Below are 23,825 nucleotides of genomic sequence, written 5' to 3'. Positions count from 1 at the left end.
CTGGCCTGCTAATTTCAGGACTCGGTGGGGCCCCGTGGTGGGCTGGCTGGATGAATGTGCACCGGCTACAGGAGGGGCTTTTTATGGCCTGGCTTGACAGCGTAGCTGTAGCCAAACAATTATGTGAGAATTACCAAGCCAGGGTTTTTGCCTCCGTCCAGAAGCTGAGAGCCATGAGTACACGTTTTGATTGGGCGGAAGTTATGTGTTTTCTTTAAAATTTCCTAGCCCGCGACACAGCTTTGGTAATTTTATTCATTTATCCAGGTGCCTGAGCTTGGATTTTCAAGGACACACATATGGCATTGTAATGATGTTAAAGTGTCCTAGATAACTAGGTCGTTTATGTTGTATTTCTCTAGCAGCAGCTCAGATGGGAGGAGGGCAGTCATTAACCTATATGGATTTTAAGGTCTCGCTTGAAAGTGCAACTGATATTGGTGCTTGTAACTTACACCAATAATATTCTACAGTTTTTTCCTTCCATACAAATTCATATTCATTGCCATGCCATGCACTTGTAATGCTTTGCATTTCTATACAACATTCCTTTAAAGCTAGACCTACTGGACTTGCTAGTGCATGTTTGTATTTTGTACTACTGGATCCAAGCCTGCAGCAGCTTTCTATCTGTCTTCAATGTATGATGATGAAAAAAGTGCGATTACCCCACATATTTCAGCTTGTGAGTGCAAGAGAGCCCTTTGACTGTTGCAAAATAACGGGATATACTTAGGAGACAGGCTTCCGTTCACCTCTTAGGGCCTGATTTAGAAGTTGTCGGAGGGGAATACTCCATCACAAACATGACATTCTGTCTGCCATATTATGATCCTGTTCTATCCTATGGGGATCGTAATATGGCAGATGGGATATCCGTCATGTTTGTAACAGAGTACTCCCTCCACCAACTGTTCAGAGCAGTCGTTAAAAGGAGGCTTCCATTGGTTATAGTGGGCCTCTGGGTGTTTTGCAGCATTAGCGTCAGAATTGGTTATGTTAATCCTGCAAAGCACCCAACTAGCGTCAAAAATTCTGATATTGGTTCCCTAACTACCACCATATTTTAAATACGATGCACACATGGTGGCGTTAGGGGCACTGCACTGTGTGCAACACCATTTTTCTTAAATATGCCCCTAAGTGATTTCTCCAGAATCACAGGATGTTGAGCCCTCACCGAGACTCGAACCTGCTTCCTCAACTCAAAGGTTGGCAGCTCTGGCCATTATGCCACAACCACTCCCTGAGAGTTGAGACAAATGGACATTTTTTGTAGCTTTGGTAATAGTTACTTTTCTACCTAGTGATTTGTTATAGGGAAAGGGCAAACTTTTTGCATGCTTTTTAATCAATATAGTCAAATTTATATAAATTTGTACAAACATATCACCACCTTCTTCACTGAGGTACTGTTGTACCCCTTGTAAATAAAACATGAAAGTGCTCCTCAGTGCCATTTGGTCACCTTGAGCAAAACATCATGAAGAAGCGCTTTAATTTATGGACAATTATTTTCCACCGTCTCAAACGTCTTTGAGGAAACATTAGCAAAAGTTAAATTAGGAATCGGGAACTGGTGCTCTCACAGGGGATGATTTACTCACATAAAAACAGTACAACATTCCATGGAGCAATGAGTGGTGGCATCGTTTGCATTAATTTATAATAAAATGACGATAATGTTGAATGTAATACATTAGGATCCATTAAACATGATTGTGCTCAATGGCAGTTCCTGAGCCTATATACTTTAAAGACTCAGGCTACAGAGTAACTTTGCCTTGTACACTACACTGCTGCATTACATGACTGATTACACACATATCATGTGAGTCGTCCAATATCACAGTAAACCTTTGCAGAGAGCTGGAAACTCCTCAACTGAAGCTCGAGCTTTAAGATAACTGTTCATATTTCACTTTTACAGTTCTCTTTTGGATACTGAAATATGGATTTGTAGGACTGATAGAGTCACTTGAATTTATCACATATATTAGTTTCAATGTGGGGACAGATACGTTTCTTGCATAGTCTGTTAAGGCTGAGGACCGCAATAAAATAATGTTGGTGAGAGTAAAGAAATTGTTGATTTTATAATTAGAGAAAAGCGCATCCAGTAATGCATCTTTCTGGAAAGCTTGCCAGTTAGCACCAGCTTAAGCTTATTTCCAGGCCTTCAAATGTGAAAGAAATCAGGAGGCAGTGTTCCACATATGAAGCCCTAATTAAATATATTTTGTTGTAGTATCACAAATACTGGGTGGGACACTATGTAGATCGCAGCAAACAAAAATTAGCAACTATGATTATTAATAACGATTTCTCTTTTACCCACAGATAATAGACGAAGGAAGCCCCCGCCGGAGGGGTCAGAAAGTGTGGCACGGATGAATGAATGTGTTTGTGACAACTTTGACACAGAATAGGAAGCCCTGAAGGGCATGGATAATAACAAATAGGTTTCTAAATAGGAATCTGGAAATGTGGTCCTGATGAAAGCTGGTTGACCAGTTCTGGCAAATCTATGACTATTGAGTACCTTCACGATATGAGAGTTGACTGTGTGATAAACTAATATTGTCATTTTTACAGTTTTTATTTAGAGGACTTCATTGCAGATTACTGAAGCGAGTACACAACATAAAGGATTGTCATCATATGCAGGTTGGGTTATCTCTAATTTTCACCTTTAAAATCTATGCTATTTAATATTTGTTGTAGTAGAGAGGGCGTTCTTGGTCCAGTGGGTGGAATTATCCCCCTCTCTGTTTTAACCTTGCCACTGGTGGACTCAATAACATTTCTCATTGCACCCAGGGAGGCAGTTTTAATTTCCTCTGCACATAGACACCTCACATTTGTTCTTTTACACTTGGGAAGACCACATGAGCGGCATGGCGATACATCTATAAACAACATCTCCCCGTATAGAAACTAGGTAGTAACGTACATCTTATCGAATTGGATGGGTCCCAGGAGGGCCGAAGACAAAGCATACCACCCTTGGGGTGGGTGAGGGCTTTCGTCCTTAAACATTAAGTAACGCCATCCAAGGTATTATAGATTAGAAGGTTGAATTGACCATTTACATTCCTCCAGACCTTGTTAATGCTCAATAAAACTAATTTCACCAACTTTAGATGTCTGAAAGATTAAGCTGTGTGGAAGATTACAGGCAGTCTTTTGCAGCAGTAACATAACTCACACACTTACTTTATCAGATTTGTAACCTGCATTAGAAAAGGATCTGTGAAACAACAGCATGAGATGTGAGATGCAAGAAGGGAACAAGGAGGAGGCGCTCCCGAGCAGCTGCAGCTGAGCGGCACCGTATTGTAGGACGGAAGCAGCCCAACCAGGTTCGGGTGCGGCTTGTGGGTCAGATGAGCTCCTGAGCCTGCCACACTCTTCTTCGTTCATCGTCCTCAACACTCCTCATTGCTCATCATCCCCATCATCTGTATCTCCAGTAGCAGGGTGATAATTGACTGCCCTCTGCACAGCAACCATTAGAAACTCCTCGGACCGCCCTTAATTAAAAAATCTCCGGTTAGCCTCTGGAGAGTTCAGCCTCACTGCCTTGAAAACGTGCTCGTGCCCTCCTCTCCACTAGGCAAGACAAATACCCCAGGAGAGCGTGGTGGTGGTAGGAAAGGACCAGATCCTTGGCAGGCAGCTTTTCTGGGATGCAGAACCCAAGCGCTCCAGCATTAAGGGAGACTGAGGACTTCGGACCCCTCCTCATTTGATTCGTTTCATCTCTGCCTCATTCTGTCCTTCATAACATGTTTGTGCCCCCCTCTCCACCAGGCAAGACAACTAGTCCAGGAGAGGGTTGTGGCAGCACTAGGAAAAGTTGAGAACTGGTCCGACTCAGCCAGCCATCCTAGACCACCCCTAAGGACCTTGAGTCGCACAGCACCCAGCTTTTGGCAGCAGTTGGCAATCCTAGACAGCTCAAACTGCCACATGATCTAACAGGATGAGATCAGGGGAAGCCAGAAGCTCACTGCAGTAAGGAAGTATGGGGAGGAAGCTCACACAACAACTCACTCCTACTCCTGCAATTACTACTGCTGCAATTATAGCTCAGTGCCACGCCAAGGTAGCCCTGACAGCCAACTGAAAATTACCTCCAAATTTCAATATCTGAGAGATGAAAACCTGTTCATCCTATGAGACACATCTGAGATTAGGGGCCTGCCAGCCCCCTTAGAGCCAATGATAATTATACAAACAAGGACTATGCACCAGTGCCATCTCATGGTCCTGCCGCCTGTACTGACAACAACAGATGCCCCCAACTCTCAATTTATCATCTCAGGGGATCAAGGTATCCCTGTGGACTCGAAAGGTGCACATTTGGAACCCCCAACTTCCACCTCCACAGCAGGAAGAACTCTAGCTGGAGAGAATGGTGGTGCACTCTCACCTCTGTCATCACCGCATCAAGCACGTACTTCTCTGGTATCATTGGATCTGGCTCACCTTAAAAAATCCAAAGCAACAACTCCTATCACAGTTCCCTTCAAACCAGATGGAGCTAGCAGTCAAATGTAAGAGAAACTCGCTGAAAAGGTTCAGATAAACAAAGCTCACAATACGTGGATTCACACAAGCACATAGAGAGAGCAGAAACCTCCTAACTGACACATGAAGAGTGGGATGAGATGCTAGCCTCCTATGCCACTGACATCGAGCTGGAAACCAATTAGGATGCGGCGAATCAAAAAGCAAAGTCCCTCAAAGCAGAAGCTACTGCAAAAAGTAACAACCCACCCAACCCCTAGAAGTAGGGGTCTGGCCCTCTATCTTGATAACAATGCAATCCATAGTCAATACCATGGTAGCGGACTGGATGAAGGACAGCAGACTGAAGCTGAACTCAGACAAGACGGAGGTCCTCATTCTCAGACCCACCCCATCAGCCTGGGACGACTCTTGGTGGCCCACGTCACTAGGCACAGCCCTGGAACCCACGGACCACGCACTCAACCTGGGGGTCATCCTCGACTCCTCTCTCTCCATGACCAGGCAAGTCAACGCCTTCTCCGCGTCCTGCTTCAACACCCTCCGTATGCTCCGCAAGATCTTCAAATGGATCCCCCTCGACAAGAGAAAAACTGTTACCCAGGCCCTCATCACCAACAGACTCGACTACGGGAACGCCCTCTACTCAGGAATTACAAACAAGCTCCTGAGACGACTCCAACGCATCCAGAACGCCTTGGCCCGACTCATCCTCGATGTCCCCCGCCGCAGCCACATCACACTCCACCTGAGAGGCCTGCACTGGCCTGCAACATGGAGCTTGAAGGTGATCCTTTTGTTGACGGGGAGTCAACAAAAGGATCACCTTCAAGCTCCTGATCCACGCACGCAAAGCACTGCACAACACCGGACCCACCTACCTCAACAACCAACTCAGCTTCCACACCCCCACCCGAAGCCTCCGCTCAGCCAACCTCGCCCTCGCCACAGTCCCCCGCATCCGAAAGACCACCGCCGGCGGCAGATCCTTCTCCTACCTCGCCGCCAAGACCTGGAACACTCTCCCCACCATCTTACGACAGACCCAGGACCTGCTGGCCTTCAGGAGACTCCTCAAGACCTGGCTCTTCGACCAGTAGCACCCCCCCCCAGCACCTTGAGACCCTCGCGGGTATGTAGCGCGCTTTACAAATGCAGTGATTGATTGACTGATTGATTATCACTCAGCAAAAATGGACATTGAAATAGAGGTATTGAATACCACAGCCACCTATGTGGCCGGGATCGATGGTAAGATCTCTGACTTGAACAACCTTATCAGAAGGGCCCAAAATGTCGCTAGAGAGCTAACCCCTAGGTGTACATGTTCTCCAATACTGAAAATCCTGAGCACGTTACCAACCATGCTTGCAAGCTCATTTGACAAGCTAAAAGCTTTTTTGCAGCCCAAAATGGAAAACTGGACTAAACCACCATCAGAGGAGACAATGTACAAAGGGGGAAATACAGCGCTGAGACAATTCAAAACCATAACAATTAGGCTAAATGCAATTAGCCCTCTTTTAGCAACCAAACCTCTTTGTTCTGTTTCTAAATTCTGCTCAAGAGCCCGTTGCAATTGAAATAGGTGGGGCCGCAAATCAGAGAACAAAGAGAGACATCTTTAACAGTGACTCCAGCAGCAGGACAGATCCAAGCCAGTTTGGCCCTGATAGTCTATCTCAAAATACACTATCGGAAAAGTTCCACAGAAGTAGTCGGAGGTACAAGACCCAAACAAAGATGAGAAAGTCAAGGAATAAAAATTTCTCCAAAACCAACTGGCTGAGGAATTACGGAAGGAATGCAGCAAATTCCCCCAACGAGGGAAGGGGGAGAGTGGTTGATACAAATGGGGACAAATCTCCATCAATGGAAGCAACGCTAACAGCTAAAGGCAGGAACTCGCTAGGGGATCCCCTAATTTCCTGCATCTCTACCTTCCAGCCATCCAACCCAGCTGAAGAGAAAACATACAAAAAGTCTAGTGGGCTGTTAACTGCATCCACAAAGTACTGAGCCTTTCTAACTGCCCACAGTCTAACAAATGAGGAACCTCCAGCCTGCATCATATCGCCACCCAATCTAAAGAAAGTAATCTAGGACGAGTTGGCTGGAGGTCAGCGACTCTCTGAAATAATGATTTGTGACTCCCACATAGGAAGCCCCCAAAATTCCAACCAGGTCCTGAAGAGAACAATTCAAGTCAAACAAGCAGAATTCTCAGTGGTGAAACACATACAGGCCACTTGGCCTCTACTAACTCTCAGCCAAGAGCACATCCTGCAAGATCTCTGAAGCAAGAGATCACAGCATAACCCTGTTCTATCCACTTTACTGCTCATTAGGAAACAATGACATCCTCAATAGAGGAAATATCATGACACTGCTGAAGCAGATTCCAGATCTAGCAAGGGTAACCTCTGCTGACGGAGAATATGTCAAATTCGTAAACATAAACCATGGACAACATGGAGACTCCACAAAGCTCATCTGGAGCACACCGGACATGGCAGACAAGGTGCAACGCAAATGTAATCAACATTTGTACACAGTAAAGTGGGTCTTGCAATTTACCTGTCCACAACTCTCAAGAACAGCATAAAGGAGCAAAAAACTGACTCGGACAACATTCAGATACTGCACTTAGTGCTGCAGAATGGGTGAGCACCAACTATAGGTCTCTTAGTGAAATTAGTAAATCTCTATGCACCGCAAACCGCAAAGAGCATGCAGACACATTGGAGAAACTATGCGATAGCCTCCTCAGGCTACAGGCAACTAATCGGCACCCCCTGACCATGGTAACCAATGATTTCTACCCTTATTTACTAGGCTGTGCACCAATGAGCAAGATTATCGAGGCACAAGAGCACCAATGGGATATTCCAGGTCAGGCAGATGTAGAGTTGGGGAGCAGGGACCAAAGGGACCAAATTCTGCTAGGAAAATTAGAACATATGGGCCAACTGGCCCTAAATGGAGGCTTCCAAGGTGACCTTCCGACTGCTATGTCTTTTCATTCTACTAGCAGCAATTCTTTGATTGATTATACTTTTGGATCCTTTCCCCTTCTACAGTAAGTGTGAGCCTTTAAAACGGGGGAAAGAGCAGGGCGTGACTAACGACTGCAGGAGCTGGAACTTGCATTTGATGTGGCCATGAACACATCCACTGCAGATCCACAGGCATCTATCTACTTGCCCCATTTAAGAAGGGTAAAATGGTCTGCAACCAACATAGATTCACTGAAACCTGAAGATGAAACCATTTCAAGTTGGCTCATAGCGATAGGAACACTCCAAAACGAATTGGGAAATAACCACAACATCTTTTTCCCAACAATATGCCTCAAAAGTTAACACCCACATAGCCCAAACAACATCTGGCCTCCCAGTAGAAAGTTGGAATAAAAAGTGCCATTTAGACCAAAAAAGAGAGAAATGGCGGACAACTTCTGGGCAAAGCCCCCTTGGGACATAAAGCACCATAATGCAAACGCCACACCGAGGAGCAAATGTGTCTGAGGAAGCCTGGGTTTCCTTTCTTACTGCAACATCTCTATAAACACAGCCGATACATTGAGCAGTGAAGGGGTGGCCTCGGCAGATGAGCATTGCTACCTAGACTCCATCATCTCAGAGGAGGAGCGAATCCTAGATGAGGACACAATAAAAAGGCAGATCAATAAAGGAAGACTCACAGGTACTCCTTGCCCAAATGCAATCCCACAGGCCATCTAAAAGATCAACCCAGAAAAATGGGTGGGGCATATGGCTCCCCTTTTCACCCACGTTCTGTCAGGTACAACAAACCCAGCCTCCTGGAAAGGGTCCATCATCTCACCAATCTTCAAGGAAGGCGGTAAGTCAAAACCTGAAAAATACAGACTGATAGCCCTTATTGATAACAAGGCAAAGTATTATGTGGGTGTCCTACTGGAGCGGTTCCTTTATTGGGCTGAAGCCACTTCAATCATCTTGATTAACCAGATGGGGTTTTCAAAAATTACAGGCACCACAACAAACATCATGGCACTGACGTTGTTGCTGGAACCCTAAAAAAAAACAAAAAAACAACCATTGTATCTCTGTGACCTAGATTACAAAGCGGCCTTTGACTGTGTCCCATGAAACCTTCGCTGGAGCAAGCTAAAGAACTGGGACACTTCAGCTATGCTTTTGAGAGCAACTGAAAACCTATACACAGACACCTGGGTCAGAATAAAGCTGGGAAATGGGGCTAGCTTCTCCAGGACCATTCCAACATCCTGAGAGTTTAAATAGGTGTGTGTGTCCTGGCCCCAACACTCTTTACTCTATTCCTGGCAGACCTCTCCTCATCCCTGACCATAGTAAACCCTCATGCCCTGAAGCTCGGCATGATCATACTCTCAAACTTGTTGTATGCTGGTGATTTGGTGCTAATCGGCTATACCAAGATGGGGATGCAGCGCCTTCTAAACACCACCTACTACTACTTGCTAAGGAATGGCCTTTCAATTAACACCAAGAAAACTAAAATTCAGGAGCTGCTTGCGGTGCTAAAGAGGGGTGGGATGGTGCGTGCGTGGGTGGGGGGAAGGGTGGAGCTTTGGGGGAATTAATAAAATTAATTTTTGAAAAAGGTACCTGAATCATCGCCGCCGCCACTGTGCTGCTCCTCTCCTGTGCAGGCACAGGCTCCCTGCCTGCCCTGCGGGCAATCCTGACGCTGCTCAGAGCAGCGTCAGGATTGGCTGGTAGAGCCCCATCAGCCTACTGCGCATGTGTGTTTGGCCAGCCCGAGACGGCTGGCCAAACAGACATGCACAGCACTCTCCCTCAGTGCTCGTCACAGTTTATTATCATTTTTTGGTAAAAGGTTTGCAGCTGCTGCTGTTGGCAGGGGGGCCACGCTCCTCCGCCCTAGCGGAGGAGCTGCGCCTGCTAAAAGTATGAACTGCTGCAGAAGAACGAGGCAAAATCAGCTGATCCCTTGACTCCACGAAGGTTGAAGGTCGAAGAAGTCACCGTCTATAAATACCTTGACCTTACATTCATCAACAAAGGTAATTTTAAGTCGCATAGGGAGGAAATTAATACAAAAGGGCTTGTCCTTGGCTGCAGGTCTCATTGTGCTCTCTAGGAACATGAATGAACCTTCTTACAGCTCCATTTTGGGAATAACAATTGCAAAGATAATCCCAACCTTGGCATAAGGAAGCAAAGCCCTCCTAGGGAGGGCCTAAACTACTCTGGATAAAATCTACAGGGGGATTTTCCATCTTCCCAGATACACATTGGCAGCCTAGAATTTGGCCTCGTAAAACAAACAATTGCCAGAAGTGCAGCTTTTGTCATCATGTGCTGCACTCTCCAGTCAGCTGAAAGGAATACCCTGAATTACAACATCTGTCTGGAAATGAATAAAGCCCAATCAGCAGCCGGGAAATTCCTCAGAGCATCCATCGACCAGCTCATACCCATATCACCCACCCTTGAGGTATTTAGGAAGACAACTGACAGAATGTCGAGACTAATCTCATTACTAGAGGATAAGGCCTCTCTCGAGAATCGTGCCCATGCATGGGTGGTACTAATTAGATACACATCGTTAAAACTACAACCATATTTGGGCGAAGCCTTCAGTAGTAGAATCTAGGGAACGTTTAAAATATCGCCTTTGTGTTCTGCCCACTAATTGACAAGCAGCACCCAGGCTAAGGGTAGAAACCCCATGAAAGTTGTGCAGCCAATCAAAAGAAGACGCAATGCATATCATCTACCACTGTAGTTCAACTTTAATTCTGTGGCATCACTGACTTAGAACTATTTGGAACCAGACAAGTATATGTTCTTGCCGACAAGCAATAATAGCATGCTTAAATTCTGGGAACCCTCAAGTAATCTCTCGACAGTAAAATATCTACAGGGCGTGGATCCGGCTGGAAAGAAAGCACTTTGCCAGTTCGCACAGCTCCAATAGATAGAGCCAATCGGTCCTCGACGTAGATAGGGTAAAGTACCTGTTTCACTATCTGCTGTAATAGCCCCTAACTCTTGGCTTACTCTCCGCACTTTACTTAATATTTGCACAGGCCTCCTTTGAGCACTTCTTACTTTTATACTTGTAAACATGTTTAATGGCCCTTTGTTCCTGTAAAAACCAGGTCGCAATCTTACAGCTGGGACACTGAACAATGAGTAATAAGACACTCTTGCTCTCATATGCCAAGAACCTGTATACTTTTAATGAATCATTGCAATATATATATTGTAACTATGTTAACTGATCAAACAATAAAGTTTTAGTAGTCCTAAAAAAACAGTACTAACCCACTGATCTACTTTTTATAAAATACAAATCTGTCTCTTAGTTATCACAAGCAATGGCCTGCTCCCTGAATGCTTTTGTATAATTCAGACTGGGGACCAGTGACTACACAACTATCCCTTCAGCAAGCAAATTGAAGCATGAGCTATTTTATCATTATTATATTCTGAGACGTTCACATTTGACTATCATATTTTTCCTTCTTGTCAATTTAATTGGGACGAATTTTGTTCAAATAATGCAGGTGTGCTTTTAGACCATAGGCTGACTTTCACTGACTCTGCTCTTCGTAGTAGGACCCCGCCATGACTCCTCCCCTCTTGATTTCACCTCTTATAGGCCAAAAATCCCTGAATTACCTTGTGGGTTTTCAGGACATGTTTTCCCTTGTCAGGCAGAGGTTCACTGAGCTGCATCAATGGCTATGTCTGTTGGCCAAATGTATCCATTAGAACTACAATGAGTGCGTCAAGGTGCTGTGCGTGGCCAACAGTATGAAACCTCAGCTTAAAAGGCGACACATGGTAGGCAGTGAGTTGTAGGGTGTCCTCTGTAGACATCATGGGACAGTAGCAGCTGCAGTGGGGGTGTCTTCATGTTTTCTGATGACACTGTGTCGCGGCAAGACAGGCAGGTACGGCCTATGTTAAGGGCATTAACAAATAAGAGTGCGCACTAGAGTAGAGGCTGCCTGCTGGCACAGTGTTGACAAGCAGTGGGATTTAGCAGATTAGCAGGCGACTTGTGGCAGTCCCGATGTTTGGAGTTGGGCGTAAGAATGAGTTTGTCCGGCGTTGCTCATGCTGGTGAGTGAGGCTGAGAAGTACCTCATGCCAGGGAGTGAGGTTGAGTGGTGCTTCATGTCAGTGAGTGAAGCTGAGAGGTGCCTTGTGCCTGTGAGTGAGGTTGAGTGGTGCCTCATGCTGGTGAGTGGGACTGAGGGGTGCCTTGTGCCATGGAGTAAGGTCGAGTTGTGCCTCATACTAGTGAGTGAGACTGAGGGGTGCCTCATTCGGGTAAATGAGGCTAAGGGGTGCCTCATGCCGGGGAGTAAGTTTGAGGGGTGCCTCATGCCGGTAAATGAGGCTAAAGGCTGCCTCGTGCCAGGGACTGGGGTGCCTCATGCCAGTAAAAAGGCTGATGGGTTGCCTAATGCCAGTGAGTGAGGCTGAGGTATGCTTCATGCCAGGGACTGAGGTTGAGTTGTGCCTCATACTGCTGAGTGAGGCTAAGGGGTGCCTCATGCAGGTGAGTGCGGCTGAGGGGTGCCTCATGCCAGGGAGGGTTGATGAGGGGTTGTAGGAGGCAGGTCTGGTGTGTAGTGAGTACCTATGGTACTTACACCTTATACCAGGTCTAGGTATCCCTTCTTAGTGTGGTGTATTCAGTGTCTAGAAGCCAGGCTCTCTATAGGTAACTGTGGATGAGCAGCCAAGGCTTATCTACGAGACATGCAAAGTTCATTCAGTACCACTGTAGCCACACTTAGTACTTACACACATGAAAGAAAACACTCAGTGTTACAAAAATAAAAATGCTTTGTTTTGGTGACACAAATACCAAATATACCATAGAGGCTATACTCCCTTAGGAGGTAAGTAATTCACAAATTATATACACCAGTATCCAGAAATTGGCATAAACACACTAAGAAAACAGTGCAATTAGTGAAAATCACAATAGTTTGAAATAGGCCTAGGGGAGCACAAATAATATACTAAGAAAGTGGAATGCAAAGGTCGGTCCCCCACCTTGGTAAATGTAGTGTGTAGAGGGGAGCTGGGAGTACTAGGAAAGCCCAAAGGTAAGTACGACAAACCACCCCAGCGGCCAGGAAACCAGAACTAAATCACTTTAAATTCCCCTGATCACACACAGAGAAGAGAAAAATTATGCAAAGCCCAGAAGAGACTGCAAGACACCAACAGTGGATTCCTGGACAAGAAGACCTGTGGGAGAAGGGGACCAAGTCCAGGAAGCACAGGAGAGTCCAGGGAGGGCAGGATCCCCTACCCACCAGGATGAAGGTGCAAAAGGTGAGAACCACTGGTGAAGAAGAGTCAGCACTGCATCCAAGAAGATGAAGTTGAGTTCCTGGAGGATGCATGTGGTGTCCCACACCGGAAGGAGGATTGCAATCGGGTACGAGTCTTCGGGCTCCGCCAACAAGCTTTGGCACATGCAAAACTTGGGTTAGCAGAAAGTGGAGCTGCCGGGGATCAGGAAGGACCAGGTTGGCTCTACCCAGAAGGGGGAGTTAAGAGAGGGCCCTCAGCAACACAGAGAGCCCACAAAAGCCCAGGCAGCACCCACAGGGGTCCCACAGGAAGGGGACAGGAGAGACGCAGAAGAGGCCCATGCAGCACTACGAGAAAGGGTCCCACGCCACCGGTGAACCATTCAGGGAGCTGTGCATCGCAGGAAGGAGTACTGGAGGATGGAGCTTCAAGATGTCTGAAGATCTTGTGGAAAGGATACCAGCAAGCCATGGCAGCTGGAAAGGATGCAGTGCATGGGGGTACTGTCCTGCGTGGGCAGGTAAGGGCTTACCTCCACCCAAGTTGGACAGTTAGAAGAAAGGACTATCAGGACCACTTCAGTCCACCACCCATGATGCAGGATCCATGCAGCTCAGCAGAAGAGGGGATCCACGCTGCTGGTCGTCATCACAGTTGGTGCCTGCAGAAGCAGGGGAGGGACTCCTTCACCCCAAGGGAGATTCCTTCTTCCTTCTGAAGCAGGCTGAAGATGGGCTGTCCTCAGAGGATGCACGACTGGGGAAATGTTGCAGTTGCTGGAAGGAGCCAGAAATACAATGTTGCAGGAGACATATTGTGTCTTTGTTGCAGCTTGTAGGGTTCTGAAGAGTCCAGATGCAGTTTCTTCGGTCAGAAGTTGAGGTGGAGGTTGCAGAGGATTCCTGCTTGAGTCTTGCAATCTAAATCTGAGAAACAAGCCAATAAAGGGACCCTAAATAGCCCTGAAAGGGGATTGGTCACCTAGCTGGGTGACCACCTATGAGGTGGGGGCTCTGACGTCACCTGGTGGAACTGGCCACTCTGATGCTCCCAGAGTTCCCTGCCAACCTTGAATCCAAGATGGCAAAACCCAGGGACCCTCTGGAGGAGCTCTGGGCACCACCCCTGGAGTGGTGGTGGGAAGGGGAGTGGTCACTCTCCTTTCCTTTGTCCAGTTTCATGTCAGAGCAGGGACTGGGGGTCCCTGAATCGGTGTAGACTGGTTTATGCAAGGAAGGCACCAAATGTGCCCTTCAAAGCATTTCCAATGGCTTGGAGAGGCTACCCCTCCTAAACCTGTAACACCTATTGCCAAAGGGAGAGGGTGTAACACCCCTCTCCCAAAGGAAATCATTTGTTCTGCCTTCCTGTGTTTGAGCTGCATAAGCAACAGGAGGGCAGAAACCTGTATGGGCGGTAGCAGCAGCTTGGGCTGCCCCAAAACCCTCAGAAGACTGAAAGGGCAATACTGGGGGTCCTTGCAAAAACCTTGGGGTATGATTCCAACATGTTTGATACTAAACATGACTATGTTCAGAGTTACCATTATGTAGTTGGACATAGGTATTGACCCATGTCTAGTACACGCGTAAAATGGCGTCCCCGCACTCAGGAGGTCCAGGAAAATGGGCCAGGAGTTTGTGAGGTCACCTCTGCTAGTGCAGGGGTACCCTCACACACAGGTACTTTGCACCCTGCCCTCTGGGTTGGAAGGCCTGCCATCGGGTGACTTATAAGTGACCTGGTGCAGTGGAAAATGGCAGTGAAAGGGTGCTTGCAACTCTTCATACAGGCTGCAATGGCAGTCCTGCAGAACCATTTGCTTGGGCTCCCTATGGGTGGCAAAATATATGATGCAGCCCATAGGGATCCCCTGGAACCCCAATGCCCTGGGTACCTGGATGCCATATACTAGGGACTTATAATGGGGCACCAGTGTGCCAATTGTGGGATAAAATACAGTGATAACAGTTACCAACAACTAAATTTAGGGGGAGAGCATAACTACTGGGGTCCTGGGTAGCAGGATCCCAGTAGGCACAGTCAAACACACTGACAAACAGGCCAAAAGAGGGGGTAACCAAGCTAGAAGGAGGCTACTTTCCTACAGAGGTGCCTTATGCCGGTGAGTGAGGCTGAGAAAAGCCTCATGCCAGGGAGTGAGGTGGCAGGGTGCCTTATGCCAGTGAGCGAGGCTGAAGGATGCCTCACGCCTGGGAGTGAGGTTGAGCGGTGCCTCTTGCTGATGAAGGCTGAGTGGTACCTCATGCCCGGGAGTGAGGTTGAATGATGCCTCATGCCAGTGAGAGAGGCTGAGGGGTACCTCCTGTCAGTGAGTGAGGCTGAGGGGTACCTCATGCCGGTAAGTGAGGCTAAATGGTGCCTCATACTGGTGAGAGAGTCTGAGGGATGCCTTATGCTGATCAGTGAGGCTGAGGCATGAGGAGTACCTCATGCCAGTAAGTGAGGCTGAGGACCCTTCCATTTGCTGGGGAGGACCAAGCACTCCACAACAGCGTGCAGTACTGAGCTTCTGTGCAGGGCTGCTGACTAGGACCAATTCCCTATCTGCAGGATAGCTGAGAATGCCCAGAGAACCACATGACCCACAGACTAAATAGTGGTGGAAAGAGCAAATCTGGCTGACAGAAAGGATACAGTGGTTGGCTGGTTGGCTTCCTCCTCCTTCCATCAGATAAACATGTAAGCAAGAGAGTCTGACAGGAAGGAAAGGATTCAGTGTGAGCCAGGAATCAGCAATACACTTCTCACATCCACAATATTCCAGGCCGCCCTTTCATGAGAGGAAAGGTCTGGTAAAAAGTGAGAAAACAATGTTTGATTCCAAATGAAACATCTCTTAGACCTAAGTAAAAACACAAGCTGGTAGATTTTAAGGTAGGAATCCTTGCTATTCAGAACACCGAGATCGCCCAAATACCAGACTAAAGTAATGGCCAAGACAATCCAAACCCTGTCTTAATAAAAGGGGAAAGAAAAGGACTCCAGATGCTCAGAAGAAATGTCCTTGGGACTTCTAAGAACCAAAGGTACGTGCACAGCTGGAGTGTGTGTGGGTGGGGGGGGGTAGGAACAGCACCTGCAGTGGTCAAGTTCCTAAAATACCTTTTTAGCAGCTCTTCAGAACAAAAGGGTGAAAGCAGGCAATTTTTTCAGGAAAAAGTCTTTAAGGAAGTAGAGAAACAAAAAGGACATCCAGGAAGCAGCATGTAGTCCTTCAAAGAGACACCACTGGTGAGCTTTGGAGGACACCCTAAAACTTAACTAGGTGCAGGAAGCCACATCACTAGATCAGGTCAGGCACTTCAAACCTAATCACTCTACCGGGCTGTCATAAGACCATGACGCGGGGACGATGGATGAAGACGTTGCCACATGAGAGTACATGGGACTTTGAAAGCTGTAACAGGTGAACTCTGACAACCTGAACAACATGGAAAACCACTACGTGGAAGCCAGAATCGAGGAACCAAGCAATCAACCGAAACTGATGCCTTAGCCCTCAGAATCATCTTTAACATCGTCAGGAGGAGAGTACTGAGTCAGAGAACATGAGCGTGAAACTATACAGGGGATCTGAAGGCAACAGGAATGACAGAGCAGTAATCCCCACGCCTTGGGAGTTTGAAAGCTGGAACAAAAAGGTCATTCTCCGTCGAGTGTGAGCAGGCTTTTATATGTTTTGATAATATTACATATGTCATGGTGTCAGATCCTTTTAAATATAATACTTGTTCATGCACTGAATTGATTTGAGTATCAAATCAAATTAATTTACTGAAGTGCTTAGGCATTGGTTTTAGGTCACCTTTATCACGCATTTCTTAGCTCTGTTTGTACGCTGAAATTGCTAGATTGACAAAAGTTTCCTGCTGCTGTTGCATTAGCCAAAGGAGGATTTTTCCATTCTCTGCTGCAAGGTGACAAACGTATCCTTGCTGACTGTGTTTGTGCACGTTATTTGCTGGTACAATTTTAGGGATTCAAAAGCTGTAGTTTCAGTGTGCTTCTTACCAAACTAGAAGGAACATTTATTTAGTTTTGCAGGATCTAAGTTTGGTGGGCATCCATGTGCTTTATAATCTACAATGCACAAAGGAGCATAAAAGATCTTACCTGTTAGGGTGAGCAAGCAGATGGACTCTTTGGCAGGGGTATATGTTGTCTTACTGCCATGCAGGTATGCGAGGACGTTTAATAACTAAAAAAATATATAATATTGTGAATATATGAAGATGCTTGGCAGCTCAGCATTTTAGAGTTAGGGATTTCGGGCTCATAACTTATTGATCTGTGCTGAACATTACAGAGATAGAACTCTAATTATATGTTTAATTATTGAGGTGTTAGCAATCATGATGATAATTCCTAATCATATGACTTGCAGAAGAATACCACATAAGGATAATAAAAAAATGTGTTATTAAATTGGGAGAAGAAATCCCTCCCGATTTAATAAACACAATCTAGTTAGGTCACTGCATAGTTCTAACAGAATTTCTGCCCTATCCCTGCCAGCAGTGGCACAGGCGCATGCACGTCTCCAGAGAAGTGCATACTAGATTTAATTGGTTCTCAAAATTCTCTAAAGGGGCAAGGCTGGAAGGTGTATCTGGCCAGAGGTTCATGAGGCCTGATACCTTCTCCCCGGAGATACAGGTGAATCATTTTTCTTTACAATAAGAAGTTCCACACAGGTTGAAACTGAATATCGTGCATGTCTAAGATGTGCACTTCAGTAGCGTGTCACAAGCAGTTCTGAAGAGGTGGGAAAAATGATTAACTTCCATTTTTTTCTTACACCTTGAAAAGTATTCTCTTAATCACTCCTTCAGCCCAAGGTCCACACAGCAGGCTTCCATGCTCCAGGTCTCTCCATTCAGGGTTCCTGCCTTTTCTAGTCCTCATTGGCAGGCTGGCTTTTTTGGAGTCAGGAGTCCTTCTGCTTTTTATTTCTCCATAGCCTCAACAGGAGGCAAACCACATGACCCTTGGTGAGCAGTTTCCTACCCTTTTTTCAGATGGTGTCTTCTGAGGTAAACAAAAATGTAAGCAAAAATGTTTTGGAGATGTACTGTTAAGGTGCCGGTCGAATCCTGTGCGCTAGCCAGTACCTAAAAATTCCCTGCACCAAATTCTGAATAATTTTCCACAGAATGTCCACCTCCTTTTTCCCAACATATGTTGTTTCTTAGTTTACTGCAAACCTTCTCACAGTTGCTTATACAAAAAGTCCCAGGCCTTCCTCCAGCTGCAAAAACAATGTTTCTCCTACTTGTCACTCTCCTATATAGATAAGACTCCACCCTTTGTCCAGGGTTAGAACTGTTTCTCCACCTGCTGGCAGCATAGCCAGAACCTAGTGAGGCTTTCCGTTAGAATGATTTGAGTTCCTGGCACCCACCTTTGCGACCTCTACTTCAAAGGAAGAGCTGTGAAAGACATATTTTGTGCTGCCAACTCTTCCTGTTCCCTTCCAGTTGCCTAGTGCCTTCTAAGTGACCACTGTTACCGCCACTCCAGTCTCCCTGCTGCCAGAGAATAAGGGGGTCATTATGAACACAGCGGGGAAACCCCGACGTGTTCATGCTGGCAGTCTTATCACAGAGTGCCAGCCCCCTTGAGACCCCGCCGGCCGAATAATATACATTCTGCTGGGCCGGCGGGTGGAAACAGCGTTTCCGCCCACCAGCCCAGGAGAATGCAGGGCCGGGACATTGAAGATGGCTCCACATGGAGCCGTCGTCAATGCTGCTGTGCAGCGAGTGCAGCAGCACCCGTCGCGCAGATCGGGGCACTGCACGGGGGCTCCTGCACTGCCCAAGCCAAATGCATGGGCAGTGCAGAGGCCCCCAGGGGGGCCCCGGAGCCCCCTTTCCACCAGCCTTTCCCTGGCAGGGGAACCCACCAGGGAAAGGTTGGAGGAACAAGGGTTCTTTATCAGCAGCGCAGCCCTGTCGGATAAAGTAATCCGCCATCATCATGCTGCCTGTAGGCGGTAGCCTGGCGGTGGCGGAGGGCCACCTCTGGTGGCCCTCCCTTGTTCAGAATATAGCAGTTCAGACCGCCATGCCGGTGGCGGTATTTTCCGCCACCGCCGGCATGGCGGTCTGAACCGCCATGTTCGTAATGAGGGCCTTGGTCTTTGTTTTCAAGGAGTAGTGTCATTAACAGCTTGCTAGTGGTGTGTATTCAGCTTCAGGAGCAGGGCTAACCAGTTCTAAACCAGTTTACTCCTGGACAGTACAAAGTAATTTTTTTATAATGATGTGTTTCCACTAAAATTATCGAAAGTCTACTTACATTGAATTAGATTTTTATTAATCACTGAAAAGTAACTTAGATTTATACAGTTCTTTCATTTTCGCACGCCAAGGATCAATGAACTTGCTTTTGTTTATAATTGGGTCTGTTCATGCAAAATGTAACATTACCTGAAGAGTGGCCATCAGATTGTTGTAACTGTTCACTGCGGGGACGTTTTCCTTAATATCTAGTATGCCCCACTATTAGATATCAGGCACGTAGCCTGTGGGCTTCTGGAGCACACTTCAATGATGACTTAGCCAACATATAAAAGTTGTTTATTCTACGTGACCAAATCTCATTGAAGTGCTTTTTAACTATAGTCCAGCTAGAACACAGTGGTGCTCTCCAGAGGTTTATCGTCTATAAGGATAGCTTAATTACATACTGCAGTCCACATAAAGCATTTAACTTCCATGCCACTGGTGCATTTTCTATGCTATCTTCCATGGATTTACTGGAAAGTCAGTAAGCCAATTATGTGAAACCAATGCACCAATCGTGTTTTTAGGGGGACAAGCACTGTCATTGTTTGGCAGTATCATAGGACCGCGTCCTAAAGTCACCAACAACAACCACTAACAATCATTTGCAATGCTATGGGTCTCGCGTTTGCTCGAGTTAGAGCTATTAACGTTGTAAATACCTAACTGGATATTTCTTGCCACATAAATTGAAAATAAAAGGTAAAACAGTTGACATAAGCGAGTCAATTCAAAGCGCCAACACCGCCATGAGCGTGAGCACAAAGCAGACACACAAAAGGTAAAAGAAGTTTGCTCGCAGTCAAACGTATCTGCAAACGTGCAATTATCCATGTAACAGGGTCGATGGCCAAGGCGGTAACAACCTGCCCCAAGGAGGGACAAATGTAAAGCATTTACCAATGATAACAAAGGATTTTTGAAAGGCGAGCCCATGAATGAGTGATAGTGATTGCCGTGGTGTCTGCGTGGTTTAAAGATCACATAGATAACAACATGTCAGAAAAGCAGCACTTGCACGCTGCTATGCTCAACCTAAAAATGGGAAAGATCACTACAAAGTAAGTCTTTCTTACAAAAAAAAACCATAATTTGTTTAGGTACTGATTTTGGAGAATCTTGGCGGAGCTCTATTTTATCACCTGCTGATGCACATGATTTTCAGGAAATGTTGTCAGACCCCAAACACCCTTAATTCATTAGAGCATAACTCAGTATGAGAGGTGAGAGGCACTTGCCGGTTTTGCTATTCTGCGAAAAGGACATAGCTTTCTTTTTAGAATCTGGAAGTCCTACCTGGTATAACCCCGAAAAAAGTAGGGTATCGCAACACCTAAACGCAAGCAATCATGTCCCTAGAGGAATATGCAAGATGGGACAACATAAGAAGACTTAAGTCCAATAGCACAAGAATACTCAGATCAACCGATCTTTCCCAACATTCTAAGCTCTGCCAGGTATGAGGACAGCAGTTGGACCAGACTGACGTCAGTCCCCAGGCGCAGTGAGCTTCCCACAGATGCTAGACCCCTGGCACATGGTTGCCTCTCAAGAGAAGAACAGCCTGACTATTGAGGAAGGAAGTGAAAGCCTTCAGAACGAGAAACACAGCAGTGAGTTTTCTCACGGTGGAAATGCGGAAACTTTCACTTGGAGAACACTGTCACTGAGCCAGGTTGTCCCCCAGTGACAGGATGCTATAGACACCCCAAGAACAGATTTTAATCCAGCAACTACTATGCCAGATAGACTTGAAGTTAAAAAGAGCACACCACAATCTAGAGATCCTGACTGAAAATCCCAGTGAGCCAGAACGTGCTACACTGTAGGCTAAGGGTGCAGGCCTGCCAGGGGGGCACTGCAACAGATATGCCAGACATGAACTCCTGAACCTTCAGGTAAGCACCTGCTGAGGCCCATTGCCAGGAGCACCTGTAATTATTTCTTATAATAGTTGTATAAAACATGAGAAACTCCACGAACGGGATAAGCAAATATTTGGGCTCTGTGCAAGACTTCAGATGCACAAGCACAAACAATTCACACAGAAGTAGCTATGTCTGCAAGTATGTCACCATTGGTGTGAAACTAGAGGAAAAGTGGACTGGAATTACAACCATGATGAAAGAAAACATATAGAATTACAAGGGCGGGTACGTGTCCCTTTTCCCGTGCTGGTAGTAAACCAAGTGCTAATGATACCTATAATAATTTGGGATTTAAGGCTACAGATAAGACAATTCTGATTACTTTAGTTTGTACTGGATTACTCAGTGTAGTTACTTATGATTACTTTTTTTGTTTGATTGTGGGGTGGTTACTTTGATTCCTTTAAGTTTTATTGCTAACAAAGAAAATTACTTTCAACTTGTACCATGCAGTTCCCTGATTTAGATTATAGAACATGATGGCTATAATTACTTTACCATCATTGAATTAAAGAAGAAACTTACTTTACAATGCGGATTGCCTTGCCCTGTGTTTGCTAACCTTATTTTAAATTTTCTATAACATGTACAAGGCACAGGCTCATATGTGTAAGCATCATGGTAGAGCAGAGTCAAGTAAACCTGTGTTTAACCCTCTGGTAGCTTGGAACAAAAGCATTCAGGCTTAACTTAGAGGCAATGTGTAGAGTATTTATGCAGCACTCAAACAGTAATACAGTGAAAACACAACGAAAGAAAAATCCCAAACCAATTTAGAAAAATAGAGTACATTATAATAAATCTAATGACATCAAAACAAGAAAACTCTATTCAGTAGAACGAAAGTTATGAGCTTTTTCATTCGTAGGTAAAAATAGCATCAACTGGGGGTATTTGGTTATGCTGGACAGGAACAAAGTCACAAATTCAGGCCGACTGCAATGGAAGGTGGACTGAAAACAGACACTGGTTCATCCTTCTGGAAGATTTATCTCCTGTCTTGGATGCGAGGACTGCGTGGCACGACTGCTGGGCTATGTGTTGCTCGTTGTTGCTTTATGTTGACTGATCCTGCTCATGCTTTCAGTTAGGAGATACACCACTTTATGGGATTCTGAGTCACTCAGCATGGACCTGGTGAAACCTTTGATGAGAAACTGCACAGCTCTATACCACTCAGCCTTGTGCTGTGTTGGGTCTGGTGAGGCTTTCAGTCGGCAGCTGCACATCACTGTGTTGGATCCCATGAAGCTTGGTGACAACCTGTGTAGCGTGGCTCTGCATCACTCAGCTTCACTCTGCATCAAATGCGGTGAAACCTTTAGTTAGGCAGGGAGAAATGCAAGTGTCCAGAACCCTAAGGACAGCAGTGGGAGGGCAGGATTCTCTTTTACAGAGGCCAGGATAGGGGGTACTAGGTAAGATTCCGTTTGGGTCTAGCCAGCTGAAGAGCAGGAATGCCCTCAGGAAATTTGCTGTGCTGCTGTAGCTCAAATAGGAGGTCAGCCAAATGACTATGGGAGTCAGTTATGGGGTCCTGGGTTCAAGGCAAGCAAGTCTGGGTTTCCTTTAGGATTCTCAGACAGTAGGGCAGTCCTTCTTCTGAACAGGCCCAGGAGTCTTCTGATTTCAGGTTCTGGGGAGGCCACTTTTTCAACCAGTACCACGCTGAGGATAGGAGACACCCATTGTCTAACTCTAAAACCAGTCCTGGTCAGTTCTTCTCTGTTCTCTGCCTCTCCCTCCTTCTTCCTGGCCAGTGGAACAAAGGGCAGCCAGGCCCAGGTGTGATCTGTATCTGCATCTGCTAGAGACAGGGTAGGTTTCATCTGCAGTGAAGAAGAGCTGGGTACATCTCCCAGACCAACCTTTGAAGTACAATCAGGGCAGGGACACAGATCATCCCCAGCCATCCTGCCAGAAAGACCCACACCTCTCCATACCTTGGCCCCTTGTCTCCTGTGTGGAAGCATCACATATCTCACCACATGGGGGCCATTATATATTTATATATATTTATTTAATCTTTAAAGTACATCAACAAATTGCACTTACAAACCATGACAAACAATGATCAATAGATACAATAGATTAAAAATGCATTGAATTTAAACAATACAAAACGGGATTAAAACTGGCATAATACATTATAATACATACAAATAACTCACAAAGAAAGGTTGAAGGGATTTAACAGATAGGTGATCTTAGACACTGGTAGAAAGGTGCACTTGGCTTATGCAGGAAACGGCAACATTTTAAAAGTGACATTTTTCACAATTGTAATGAAAATACGACTTGAGCATGAGGTTGGATTTGACATTAATATTACAATGAGTCTTTGAATAAGGTATTATAATGTAACCCAGAGATATTCTATGGGGCAGCCAGGTTTGCCAAAGTGCAAAACAACTTTGGAGGTGTTGTCACTGACACGACATGTGAAACTTTAAATATACATGCCCCGCTTTTAAATACCATGCAAACCCCCACACTGCCCTGGGCAGCTGCAGCCTATCCTAGGGGTGACTTATAAGTATTAAGCATTTTCAATGCAACGGGTCTCGTATTTGTTCGAGTTAGAGCTATTAGCGTTGTAAAGCAAAAAAAAATGCAGCGCAATAACGCTATGTAAAATGCAGCGCGATCGTGCTGCGTGGAAAATAAACAGATAAAGTAGTCCAGACTCCAGGCTGAAAACATCGAGCCTCGTATGTTTT

General features: G+C 45.9%; 1 protein-coding gene across 2 annotated transcripts in view; it reads right to left on the bottom strand.

The window, feature by feature from the left end:
- The window catches only part of LOC138299750 (leukotriene B4 receptor 1-like), a 107,691-nt gene that overhangs the window by 3,971 nt on the left and 79,895 nt on the right, over positions 1–23,825 (bottom strand). The gene's annotated exons all lie outside the window — the stretch shown is intronic.

Source organism: Pleurodeles waltl, chromosome 6 (genome assembly GCF_031143425.1).
Source record: "Pleurodeles waltl isolate 20211129_DDA chromosome 6, aPleWal1.hap1.20221129, whole genome shotgun sequence".
Classification (NCBI taxonomy): Eukaryota; Metazoa; Chordata; class Amphibia; order Caudata; family Salamandridae; genus Pleurodeles; species Pleurodeles waltl.
This window is presented reverse-complemented; position numbering and strand designations above follow the sequence as displayed.